Source organism: Rhinolophus ferrumequinum, chromosome 4 (assembly GCF_004115265.2).
Source record: "Rhinolophus ferrumequinum isolate MPI-CBG mRhiFer1 chromosome 4, mRhiFer1_v1.p, whole genome shotgun sequence".
Taxonomy (NCBI): domain Eukaryota; kingdom Metazoa; phylum Chordata; class Mammalia; order Chiroptera; family Rhinolophidae; genus Rhinolophus; species Rhinolophus ferrumequinum.
In genome coordinates this window covers 44,238,928-44,251,783 of record NC_046287.1, presented here as the reverse complement: position 1 = coordinate 44,251,783, position 12,856 = coordinate 44,238,928, and the positions used below count along the sequence as shown (strand labels likewise).

The following is a 12,856-nucleotide window of genomic DNA, read 5'->3' as shown; positions in this document are numbered from 1 at the left end:
AGTCCCATTAAAAATTTTTTTTTGTTGCCCTTGCCTGAAGAGACATATCCAAAAAGATACTGCTAAGAGCTATGTTAAAAGAATATATACTCTTTGTCTCCATTTTCTCAGCTGTAAAAGTATCTTCTTCAGAGGGTTGGTGAGCAGATGATGTGACTAGCTCAAGTGATGAAAGATGTACATACAATGTTACACATGCTCAGACTGTCATGTTTCTTTCCCTTTGAGCAGCTAGAGGATGGCTAGGGCATGGCAGAAAGGGGAGGGGGGTGTTTGTTGGTTCTACTGAGTCATGCATGGAAATGATTCCTGAGAGAGGTCACAGACAGCTCCTGTGCCTGCTCTGGTGTCTGGTTCCTTCTTAGGGATCACGCAGTGTTACGAATATGGGAGGTGACGGACAGTTTTATGATGGACCATCTTGATGGCCTAGCATGGGGATGGACAAACGTACTGCTGCCCTTGGGTTGTTTTTGTCGGCTCAGGAGTGAAGGAGGTGTTTTCATATTTTTAAAGGGTTGTTAAAAAAAGAGAAGAATGTGCAACAGACTGTTTGGCCCACAAAGCCTAAGGTGTTTTTCTCTGGCCCCTCACAGAAAAGGTTTGCTGCCCCTGCTCTTGCTCTTAGCGGCTAACCTTCCCCAGATGACACAGGATCGCTGAGCTGACTTGGTGGCAGTCGTTTTCCTGATTGACGCAGAGCCACAGGACTTGTGTGAAATGTGAGATGCGCTGACAACTGAATGCAGCTCACACTGCCTCTTGCCCTTGCTGCTCCCTCCGAGGGATAAAAGAACACTCAGTGACACTTCCTTTCCTCCATGGTGGGCAGGATTATGTATTCCGATTTGTGACAAATCAACTTTGTCCATGACCTTAGCATTTCTATTCCAGACATTTCCCCCTTCATGCCTGTAAAAGCTGAAGGATTTTCATTCCGGTAAAGGAAATGTGATTATGGATTGAAATACACACACACTAAAACGATTTGGTCTGATTTTTGGAAGAGTCCGAGTCCCCTGACACTTGTTACTGTAAGCGTTTACTAAATGCCTGCAGAAGGTGAGTGCACCTGTAGGGAACTGGAGGAAGTATCAGGTTGTACGCCTTCTCATGATGGTAGCGTTCCAGGGTGATAACCCAAGGGCATTCCTTGACAGCTAGGTTCCTCTCTGATCAGGCGTCCGGCCAAGCTCGCAGTTCACAAGCACTTTCTAGTCCAGAGGATGACCCACGATGTGCAGACAGAGGTGGGCTTACCCCTCATTTAACACCTGTGAGGGACCTTGTTCCGGTGACCTGCCCTCCGCACCCAGGTGTCCTCAGCTGTGTCACGAAGATGGTGCTCCCTTTCTCTTGAGGTGGTTGTGAGGTGCAGAAAGCGACAGTTAGGAGAATTCTTAGCGTGGAGCCTTAGGGATGGAGAAGGTTTGGAAATGGGAGCTGCTGTTTGTCAGTGCTGATTATCATAGGGTCTGGTGAGAATTCTTTTCCGTGTCTGCTTTGTTGTTTGTGTTGGGGTGTTAATAAAAGGGATGCCAGGATTCATTTCTCAATGAACTAAATAATTTATTGGGAATGCATTGCGTATTTTTCATCAAGTGCTTGCCCCACAAAACCGTCCTGATTTCACTATTTGCCTTGCCTGCAAAGAACACCCAGGCCTTGGTCTTTTAGCCGGGGAGCCTTTCATTGAAGAGTACACCCAGCAGTCACTGGGAGAGCTTGCTGGGGACTCGGGTGTACAGAAGCTTAGCTGGGGCTAGGACTGGCACCAAGCTTTGTGACCAAGGGCTAGTTGAGCCCCCAGGCCTTTGGGTCCCCGTCCTCCTCTGCCGTCAGTCCTCACGTGTTCTGGAGGTGTTTTTTGCTCCGACCCTCAGATGGGAGCGGTTGGCACCAGGCGTGCAGTCTGCGGGACAGTAGTGGGGCCTCAGAGCCTTTTGTTCCGTCTTTGCTGAGAAGGAGCCTGACACCGGGGGAGTGAGGGCCCGAGAGCCGCCAGGCAGCCTTCCAGCGGGACTCCCCCGGCACAGGCCAGGGGTACGTGTCCAGAGGAAGCAGCGCCCCAGGTCGGAGCATGCGCTCCTGAGCGTGGCTTCTCCCCGAACTCTGACCTCACCGAGCTTCAGTGGTTTCCTGAAGCAGAAGCGTGTGTGGGGGTGGTGGCGGGGGAGGGGTTATTAGCCACGGAGGCCAGGAATGATAGATTCACCTCCGGGGCGCAGTCATTTTTTATGGTTTTAAAAATTTGTATTTGCGTTTTCTTTATTAAAAAAAAGTAGTCTCTACTGTAAACAAACATCCATTTAAAGAGGAGCAGATGCTGGCTCTAGGATTCCCTAATAAAACTCCTGGTACTTTGGATATGTAGGTCTTGATATCAGAATTCATAAGATTTAACAACTCTGCCTCAATTTTCTTTTTGTCAAATACTGTAGAATAGTTCCTGTTTCTCCTAGATCATGTAATTGTTGCAGGGTTGAAATAGAGTGTTTACTCCGGGGGAAATGAGTTTACTAAGCCCGGTTGTGGGGGCGTTTGCAATAGGCTGAAGGGAGCGCAGGTAGGGAAACCGAATGCTGTCACTTAGAAAAGGAAATGATCTGCTCCTGGAAACAGGCCAAGGAGAACTTACCTTGTAATGATTAGTAGATTTCTTGTACCCGGGGAAGAAAGCATGTGTGTGGAGAAACCTATGATTTAGGCCTCAACTTTGAAAATAATCATTCGTCATTTAGCTAGGAAATTAGACTTTTCTTCTAAAGAATATTTGAGGATTGGAGAAATCTTTCAGTTCTTTGGGCTAATTGGAGCTCTTTGCTATTTAAAGATGTTTATTTGGTAAATAAAGGTTTTTTATTTTGGAGACCTTAGATTACCCAATTAGTCAATACGCAAAACAGTCTTTGGGGCCAGAGATTGACAATGGGCACTGGGGTCCTAGGCTGTCAGGGAGGCGGGGAGAGGCAGGGCTTGGAGAGGAGAAGATGGACCATGTGAGGGAGATTCCCTCTCTCTGCACTGGCTGGGGCAAGCAGGTGTGCACAGGGAAGGAGTCCTCCAGGCATTGCTGGTGGCCCTGCAACTTCCTGCAGAGCTTGGCACAGTGTCCTGGCCGAGACCTCTGGTTCTCAACCGTGGCTGCACGTTGGAATCATCTCGGGAGTTTTGAATAATACTCATGCTAGCACCCCATCCCCAAAGACTTGGATTTAACCGCCCACGGTGAGGCTGGGGTACCCCCAGCTGATAGTGCAGTGCAGCCCACCCTGAGGATCACTAACCACACCCAGTGTGTGGTCGCCCTGTAAGCCACTTGCCGTGAGACCGTAGCACATAGAGCTGCGTTCTGCGCGCGTGTGCCCTTCCCCCGGCGGTTTTGCTGCACCGGCAGTTTTGCTCACTTCGGAGGGAGGCGGAGGCCATCTTGGCGACGGCAGACACCAGGGGTGGTCAGTTGCTTGTTCCAGCCAAGAACTCATTACTGTCTTTGCACCTTTGAGGGGTGCAGGCTGAGTAGGAAACCGTGTTGCAAATTTGTTCCTCCTGCACAGGAGCCCTGGCGATCTGAGTCTGCAATCGGTATAAAAACAAAAGTCCTGACCTTAGACTTTCTTATCAAGTCAAAATGAGGAGCTTCTGGCAGATTTTCTCCTCTCTTCTGTTCATGTCAAAATGTGTCTCAGGTTGGTTGCTGGGAGGGAACACCAGTGATCTGAATTGGGGGGGCACACTAATGTGTGACAGTTCCCTGGTAGCAACACACCCATCCCACAAGTGGGAGAGGGGCTTCTCGGGCGAGGCAGGAGGCCAGGGATGTGCCAACAAAGTTTCTTTGCTGTCTCCACCCCCAGAGTTGGTTTTTGGACTTTGTACAGATTTCTGTACAAAGGACTTCTGGCTTGGAGAACCCCCATTAAACGGCATTTGGGTTTTTGGGGGTCTTCTTTTGGTTTGTTTATAAGCTTTGCATTGGATGTATATATTCCTGTATGTATTTTATATACATAGGTCCGCTTGATTTTCAGATGGGGGAAGTGGGGGAAAGACCCTGAGCAAGAGTGAGCTTTAAACTTGTAGAATGAGAGGAAAACTTAAAGGTTAGTAGGCTTGGTTAGACAAATCGTCCAATGTTATTTTCAGTACAGAATGCCTCTTGAAATGTAATGATTAGATTAATCTGAGGAGATGGGTTTCCAGAGCATTTTATTTGCTCGTAATTAGCTTTAAGATTTCTTATCTATGGGAAGAATAAATTGTATAAAAAAGTCAGCCACACTTAAAAGTAATTTTTAACCTCTCTTTGGGACTGGGTTGCATTGTGTTATACAAGGTATGTTCTCAGTAGGTGTTTTGGCCAGTTTCAGTGGTTTCTAAAAATGTCTCCAAAACCGAGTGCTATTTTAAAGATGACCCCACTCGTTCTTAAATGTGCTTGCTGAAAGTCCACACCAGTTCTAGCAGAGGTAACAGAACAACCACCTGTATCTGCAAAAGATTTTGCAATGGCCTCACTTTTCCCCTCTTTCCTTAGGTTCATTTGATTCTCTGACAACCCTGTGAGGTAAATACATACTTCAGGCATCATTGTTCTGTTTTACTGAGAAGTTAAGAACTTGCTCAAAGTCATGCAGCAAGGTATCACGGCAGAAGGAAAACCCAGGCCTTCTGATTGTTAATTTTGTGCTTTCTCTTTTGCCGTGAAGATCTTATGAGCCAGTGAATGACATGCTCAAACTTTGCAATCAGATGGCCTTGGGTTCCAGCTCAGAGTCTGTCGCATGCACTGTGTCATTGGACAAATCGTGTAACTACTGTAAAATGGAGGTAATACTACTGCCTTCAGAGTAAGCACTCAGAAATGGTGGTGATTTTTCTTATGGCTTCATTCTGCCCAGGCCACATCCAACACCAGGGCTTCAGCTAATCTGTGACATGGGGAAGGCCAGGGGTTCCTGGACTGGAGCTTTTGTTCGTCGGTGTCAGAATGCAGCTGCCTTATGGATTCCAATCTTCTGCACATTGTTTGGCACGACAGCCTCTTAGGTTCAAGTCTCTGCTCAGAAATTGTTAGTAAGGTTTTGCTTTCACAAACTGTCTAAAAGCACGTTTCTGTCTGAGGACAGCACGGACCTCTTGACAGGCTGGGCAGGTGTGTCGTGTCCCCAGACTAGTGCCTTTTGCATCTGGCCTTCTTTGCCATAATTCTCCCTGGACTTGGTTGGGCCTGCTTTCCTTTTCCGTTCTACGTCTCTTCTCTCTAACCGAGTCCCTTCTCCTGAGTCTGCCCACAGAGTAGAGCCCTTCAGTTTTGGTATTAAGGAATTTAGTAATCACCGTTACAGGGAAGTTCTCATAACCGTCCACGATCTTTTGTTTGAAGTTCCTAGCATCATTTCTTAGACCTAACAGAGAGCCTGATAGTTCGGGGTGGGGTCATTGTCCCAGTGGCTCGTGCCCTTCTGAAGATGCCTGCCAGGACATCAGCCGGAGCAGGGCGCTCTGGCCTCCCTGGGCAGTGGTTCATTGCTACACCATGTGTGGCCTCTGCGCCTTAGGAGTTTTACAGATGTTTTCTTCTCTTTTTTGAGGACACTCACTCAGGCCTTCTCGAATTCCCCTCGACTCTTGTGAGGGAGGAAGGCCTCATTATTTCAGTTGATTTTAGGATAGTGCAGTGGAAAGTACACTGGTTTTGTGCAGTAGGTGATGTGGGCTTTCCTGCTGGCTCTAGTTCAAGTGAAATGCTTCTAAGAAACTACTGAATCTTGAATAAGTATTGTCAGAAAGAACAGCTCAGTATAACTACACAAAAATCACCACCACAACAAAAGCAGTGTCTATTTTCGTATCTATTTTTAGCAGATAACCATCCAAGGAGCTTTCCTTAATGTTCTTATTTTATTCTTTCAACATCCTAAGAAGTAGTGTTACCCACTTTACAGATGTGGAGACAGGCTGGTGGCCCAGTAAGTTGATAGTAATTGGACAGAGCTGAGATCTGCACTAGTGTTCAGACTCCCCCTAGAAAGCATAGTTTTGGGTAGGTAACAAGCCTTCACAGGGGCAGTGCTGAATAACTGATAGCTTATTTTGGGCATGTATCTAGTGTCTGATCTCTCCAGGTCTTTGTATAATCGTGGCCCCAAATGAGATAGTTTGCAGAATCAGAGCAAAGCAGCTGTTCGGTGCACACTGGGTTGCAGTTTTTTAGGCTGTGGCTGTATTTTGCTTGTCTCCTTCATGTCCTGCTCTGCATCTGGGCTGGGGTTTTGTTTTTGATTACTTGGGTATGTCTGACCCTGCCTTCTGCGGAAGTTTGGGTGTTGCCTGGAGGTACACAAGATGCCCACCTGTTTGCGGCGTGAGATTAGCAAGATTATAAGGTATGTTCTTTAGTGGAAGATCATAAACTTGAGGGGAAAACAGCCTGTAAAATGTTAATACAGTTTTCAACCTGCTGCATAAAAATATGCTCCAGGAAAAAGGAGACTGGCGCTGCTAGCTTTGCTCAAGGCAGTTGTCAGGTCTGAGTGGGTTTGAGCCAGCAAATGGGGATTTTCCACCTATAACACGAAACAATAGTGACCTCTTTGGGGCAGAAGAAAAGTTGAGATTGGGCGTTTTTTTTGTTTTTGTTTTTTTAAGCTTATTTTTAAAGTTTGTTTTGTTTGTATTTTTAGAATTTTAATAATTTTATTTTTAGATAGTTTAAGGCTCAAACGAAGTTGCAACAACAATGTGTAGTTCCTGTGTACCCTTACCTAGCTTTCCCCAATGGTAATATCTTATACTGTAAAACCAGGAAATTGATGTGGGCGTAGTTCTGTTACCTCAGGTGTGGGCCTAATTCAGATGTCGATAGTTTTTGGGAGTGTGTAGTTGTGTGAATTGTATCACGTGCACCTCTGAGTAAAATCACCAGCCAACACAGACCTGTTCCATGACCACAGAGACCCGCCCTGTGTTACCTCTTACTCATCGCCCCCACCCTGCCCCCAGCAGCCACACATCTGTTCTCCATCAGTCTCATTTTGTTACTTCGAGAATTTTCTAGAAATGAAATCATACACTATGCAACTGTTGGTGCTTGTGCACAGTATGAAGCAGTTGGGTGATAGAAGGTAAGCGAGGGTAGTGGCAGAAAATGGGACTAGAAAGGAGCTCTATGGGGTTTAGATTCACGAGTGTCTGTGATTTCAGTCTTGAGACTTTGTCTTGTCCCTGGTTGTTTGAAGCAGTGAACGAAAACCATGAGGTTTGTGGAAGCTAAACTGCCAGCAGAGGTCTTGAAGTGGGTGGGTGGGAGTGGCTCAGCTGCCTTAGGAGGGCCAGGTGTGGGGTCGGGCAGGAGTGGCAGGGGGCCGCATGGAGAGACATTTTGGAAGGAAGGGCACAGTTTGGATGTAGGTGTAAGCGAGTGTCATGTGGGGTGTCATGTGGGGTCTCTGGTCCTGCTCCCCACATAAGAACACAGGATATGGTGAGGCCAAAAAGGAACACCCACGGAGCCATCGGTAGGGGAGTCATACTGCTATATTCTCGCTGGCGGCTGGGTTGGAGACACAGGAAGCAGGAGCCACACGATCTGCAACCTGCCGTCCGCTTCTCTGTGGCATCCAACCCCACTTGCTAGCTGCAATCCGTGCTTGCTAGCTCAGCCACGGCAGTTATATTAGTGGCTAATGGCTAACTGGTAACAGCTGATGGCCAACTAGTCACAGGTGATGACCATCTACTACCCGAGCCAGCACCTTTCCACGTGAGGCCGAGAGCCTGGCTCTGTTCCTACAGCGAGGAATTGGGGTACCAGGGTTTCCAGCTTTGGAAATGGGAGATAATAGCACTGGTAACAGTGGAACCTGTAGGGAAAGCCTGGGTGGGGGAGTTGGGAGGATATGGAAGGATAAGATAACTGTCACCAGCCGTGCAGACACCTGCTGGCAGATGGGTTCCACCGGTGTGCCCGGTCAGCTGCCTCGGTGGTGGCTGCCTGGGGTGGTGGGTGAGAGGGATTGTCAGGCTGAGTTCAGCTCCGGAGGAGAGTCCTGCACGTTATCAGGCGTGCTTGCCAAGCTCAGAAGAGGGGAGGGGGCGTGCCACCTACCACCACTCGCCTTCCTCATGCAGACCCCGCTGAACTCCACAGCGTTCTCTTGTCTGGTGCTGCAGGGACAGTGATGTGGTAAGTAGTAGGTATTAGAACACATCAAACTTCATTCCCTTTCTTTTCATGGAAAAACAAAGTGAAAAGCTTGGCTTCAACCCAGAGTGGTGTAGTGTGGTGTGACTACGCAAGCGGTACATCTGAAGCTAAGCAACTTTGAAAGTTGATTAGTAATGCCAAATGCATTTTTCATTGCCAGAAATGATCAAAAGAAAACAGTAATAGCTACTCAGGTTTAAAAATATAAAATACTTAAGTCATCATAGAACTATTTTAATGAATTCTCTCAAGGGATTATGAAATATAGTGAATTATCATAGAAGCCTGAGCTCCAGAAGGGCACAGCTTTGAAATGTCTCCAAGTTTTGGAGTGGGGCGCAGGACATTGAACCGTGGATTTTCTCTTCACAGGAAACCTGAAGTTGTTGGTGGCTTGCCCTCACGGTGCCATGTGACAGCTGCTTGTGTTGTACACGTAGTTGTTCATTTCCCATAGTCGGGGTTTCTAGGAGAAGGGTAGGTGGTCACCCCAAAACGTCCATGTCATAATCAGTGAGAAACTTCTGTGAAACCGTTGATTCCAGATTCTCCTGGTGACACTTTCCCGGGCTTTCGGCTCTTGCCATGATCCCTGAGCCCAGCGGTTTTCCTAGGCTTGTCTGGGAAGGGGCTTAGCATTCCAGAGGCCAGACCTGTGCCCCGGCGTGTTGATGGGAGGGGGGGTGCATTTTTTACCTATTTTGGTCAGTTTTTAAGGTTCCTCACCTTGATATGATTAAGTATAACGAATCACTTGCTTTTCCTGAATCTTGTAATTAAAAATAAACAAGACAAGGTGTACGTCTGTAGGAAGGCCTAGAATTCAGCTGACTCAAGTTTAAAGAGAGAGGGCCTGGTGTTGTCATGATGAGTGATGAAAAAGACAAAATAAAGCCACGAGAAGTAGGCTCAATCCTTCCCTCAATCCTTCCCTCAGAGGAGGAAACAAAGACTCATGGAAGTTGAGTAGCTTATGGGGTCACATAGTTGAGTGAGCGTGTACACGAAATTCCTCCCTCCATCACGAGAAGCTGTGCTTCCTTTTTGCCTTAGTTAGAGTGATGATCTCTTAGCGCAGATGGGGGAAGGGGAAGCGGCGCTGGGCGTCTAATTGCTGTTGTTGAGCGAGGAGCCTGGGACCTGAGGCCTGGGACGCCTGTGAGCTGGCAGCACCCACCCTCTCCCGTCTGCAGCCCCGTTGCTGTAGGAGAGGGGAGTGTTGGGGCAGGGGCCCGACCGTCTCTTGCTTCGTAGCAAGTTGAGCCGCCGAGTACTCTGACTCCTGCCTGGAGCCCGCTGTGACCTAAGCAGCCAGGCCCTGCTGCCTTGAGGCCTGTGGAGTGGTGGGGTGAGGGGCCAGGAGGCCTTTCTAATTTGGAATGATGACCGGTGCTTAGATAAGCATAAACCTTTCTGAAAAGGAAACTCTCAAGATGGTTGGCAGAGTGGCACCTTTCCTACCAAGGAAATCTACTTTCCTCAGAGAACAGATTCTGGCAGCAGACTCTTGAAGTTCCTTTTTTAAGTAGGTCATCGTTGGCATTGATTTTGTTAGTGGCCACGGGGCTACACTGCATGGTAATGAGCTTAGGCAAGAATTGCCAGCAGGCACGGAACCCTGCTTGCGTAGTGCCCTGTCGTCACCATGTTAGCAGACGTCTCCATTCTTGCCAGGGACAGTTTTTAGCCCAGTTTACAGCTGCTAACAGTGACAAAAAGCAGGGGGGAATTGGACACACCACACTTGAGCAGATGCGAGACAGAGCAACTGCTGCTAGCTTTACAGGTGCAGACTGCGGAAAAAGGGCTTTGGGGGGAGCTAGTCAAGCAGTAGTGAAAACGACTGTTTCCAAGCTGTCTCAGACCAGGCGAAAGGAAAATCAGGCAACTTATTCTCCTGTCCAGAGGATAGACCATCTATTGCACCATCCCAGCCCCCCAGAAATGGACACTTTGCTCCTGTGGTGATCAGTGATGGCACTTGAATCTGTTATGTATTGATGTGAAACAATCACCCCAGAACTTCGCGGCCTAAAACGATAATGATTTAGTCTTTCTCATGGTTCCTCAGATTGACTGGGGGGGTTTCTGCAGGTTTCGCTTGGGCTCACTCACGTACGTGTGGTCAGCTGGGGAGGTGCCAGCCGGGCTCTGCAGGGCCAGCGAGGATGCTGGCCATCTCTCTCCGTCTCTGCTGCAGGCCTGGGTGTGGGGCTGCTGCCTTGGTCCCCGGCCAGCAGCGTCTCTATCTCCTGGCCCTCTGCTTCCTGGGCCCCTCACCAGGTCACTGCATCGGCAAGTCCAGGCAGTCTGTTCTGTCAAGCCCTCCAGGCGGTTCTGATGCTCCGAAGACGTGAGAATCCCTGTTCTGAGTATTAAAGCTCTCAGCACCTCTTCCTCACCCTGGTTACCTACTACCAGCCCCTCCTTCCAGGCTCTCCGTCGCTCTGAATTAGGATATTCTTTGTAGTGTCTGCCCTGGATCCTGTGTGTGTCAGTACAAGGCTGGGGTTTTCTTACTGCTCGGGGGACATTGACTGACCCGCAGCCATTGTGGCTTCCAGAAATACTGGTATAGAGGCGAGTAAGATACGGCCCCTGACCGCCCTCAGCTTACAGCCTGGCAGAGGAGGTAGTGTGCTGGGGGGTCGGCCCGGTCAGTGGGGGGAATGATGAATTCAGTTCATTCGTGGAGAGCTTGTGACGTCCTGGTGGCAAGAGATACCTAACGAGTAATTGATTCTAGGAGTTAAAACTCAAAAGGCAGGGCTGGAGCCAGCAATTTGGAAGTCTCCGTATACACAATAATTCAAAACCAGCTTTCCTCAAAGGTGGTTATTCGTCAGAATCAATTGGGATCTTTTAGAAATGTGGGTTATACACTCCCTACCCCCACGTCAGTGAGAGTGTTTGGGATCTCTTAAGTGTCGCAGGGGATTCTGACCAGCCCGGTTTGGGGGACATGGTCCCAAACCATGAAACTCTTTGACAATCCTGGGGAGGAGTGGAGAAAGAATAGGAGGCCAGGTCTGAAACCTTGGGGGGACTGCGTGTGACTGTGGGCCGATACAGGTCGAGTCTGGGCGTGGAGACTTCTGGACCTAGGGGGACTGAAAGGTATGTGGAGAGCAGGGTTGTAGTGGTCATGGGGCTAGAGACGTACGAGGGGAGGGCGTTCAGGAGGACAGTCAGAAGCGCTGCACTGCATCCTGGGGTGGCCCCAGCGGGAGCCAAACTGCTGTGGTGACCAGAGGGGGCGGGGCGCCGGGCAGGTCTGGGTGACTCAGGCAGCTGAGGAGAGGAGACAGGAGGGAGGGCGACCAGTGATGCAGGAAACCTGAGCGTGCTGCCCAGCAGGCAGGGATACCTGCAGTAGGGCCATTGATGAAGCCGCCTCCTGGAGGAGAGAGGATGGATTCAAAAGCCCAGGTCTTAGGAGTGGTCTTGAGAAAAAGGAGGGCGACTCTCACTCGTCCTGGAGGGAAGGAGGTAAGAGGAAGGGTATGAAAATAGGAGTTTGTAGCTGCTGAGAGTGGACATGGTTTCTCTTGTGTCTCTTCTTCCTGGTGACCACAGAGTGAATTTCTCACTTAGTTTTTACTGATAGGGTGGGTGGGTTTTGCGAGCTCGTGCACATGCCGTGTCAAAACGGGGCCTCTGCCCTCAGTGAGTGAGGCCGCCCGTGACTGTTGTTTATGCGGCCTTGGAACTGTCGCGCCCCTAGACCTCTCCATTAGAAATGGGCTGGCTGGGTTTTTGCAGGTCTCTCATAAGCGCTGCGTGGGACTCCGTGTGTTTCACCTTGGAAAGCAAGTTAGTAGTTAGTGCCTGGGTGGCCCACAAAGCTCATTTAACTCACAATGCTGCTGAAATTGCCATAATTTTGTGCCTGTGACCCCCTTACGTTTACCCATATATGGGTTCTTCCTCTTCCCGCTGTTATTTCTCCTTTTCAATCCTTCTCCTTCCCTTCTCTTACTCCTTTTTCCATATTTTAGTTTCTTTGAAGGGGTAATAGACTTTGAGGGTTGACCTGGCAAACTCTTGCTCGGGTAATGTTCTGAGGGAAGGTGTGTCTGCCTGTAGGGCTGGTGGCTCCCGGGTCCTGTCTGATTCTGGGCTTGTGGGCTGGTGCCCTTGCATTTGGGGCTGTGCAGGTGCTCGTGGTGTGAGGTGCAGCACCCCAGCTCTTCTGGCTAAATGTCAGTATTGCCCCTCAGTTGGTGGCACCCCTCCTCTGCCCCCGTACCATTTCCGGATACCCCTGGGGTGGCAGGTTGCTGCCGGGTGAGAACTCAGCTGTTCCGGCATCGCTCCTGTCGGGGAGCTGTTAGGACGGTTGTTGGGGTCCCTACAGCTGGACTCCTTGGAAATGTGCACTGTGTGTGTCTATTCACTGACCAGGTCGGTGGCTAAGAGCTCTTAGAAGCTATTTCAAGGGCATGATGTTGACAAATGAAAACAGGTTGCTCTTTGTTTCCTGGGATCTGGTTAAAATATTTAGGCCAGGTCAATAACTCAAAGTGGAGATACTACGTAGTGCTGTATTGGTTGGACTTTAAAACATGACCTGTTATGAAGCAATTAAATCATGGTATAAATGTTTTCTTCCTGTTACGTGATACACCTAGTTAGTCTGTGTTAGTT

General features: G+C 48.9%; 1 protein-coding gene across 1 annotated transcript in view; it reads left to right on the top strand.

The window, feature by feature from the left end:
- STK24 (serine/threonine kinase 24) overlaps nt 1–12,856 on the top strand; it is a 102,779-nt gene that overhangs the window by 27,991 nt on the left and 61,932 nt on the right. The gene's annotated exons all lie outside the window — the stretch shown is intronic.